The following is a 204-nucleotide window of genomic DNA, read 5'->3' on the forward strand; positions in this document are numbered from 1 at the left end:
TCCAACCCCACCAACTTCCATCATTTCTGCCACTGTTAATGAAAACAAAATTAACAAACAGTCATTCGCATGAGCAATATACTATACATTACAAAACTTATTGATATGCAAGTTAAAAAAAAAGAAAACTTGTAACCACTTTTAGATCTCTCATAATAAGAAATAATAATGACAATTACAGATCTAAATATTTTTAATTTCCTT

At 27.5% G+C, this 204-nt stretch overlaps 1 long non-coding RNA gene across 1 annotated transcript in view; it reads right to left on the minus strand.

Annotated features, from left to right (window-relative positions):
• The window catches only part of LOC119593397, a 3,471-nt gene continuing 3,267 nt past the window's right edge, over window positions 1-204 (minus strand). The window contains exon 4 of the long non-coding RNA XR_005230543.1: window positions 1-32. This is a non-coding gene — a long non-coding RNA (uncharacterized LOC119593397). The remainder of the gene's footprint in view (window positions 33-204) is intronic.

This window comes from Penaeus monodon, chromosome 32, assembly GCF_015228065.2.
Source record: "Penaeus monodon isolate SGIC_2016 chromosome 32, NSTDA_Pmon_1, whole genome shotgun sequence".
Taxonomy (NCBI): domain Eukaryota; kingdom Metazoa; phylum Arthropoda; class Malacostraca; order Decapoda; family Penaeidae; genus Penaeus; species Penaeus monodon.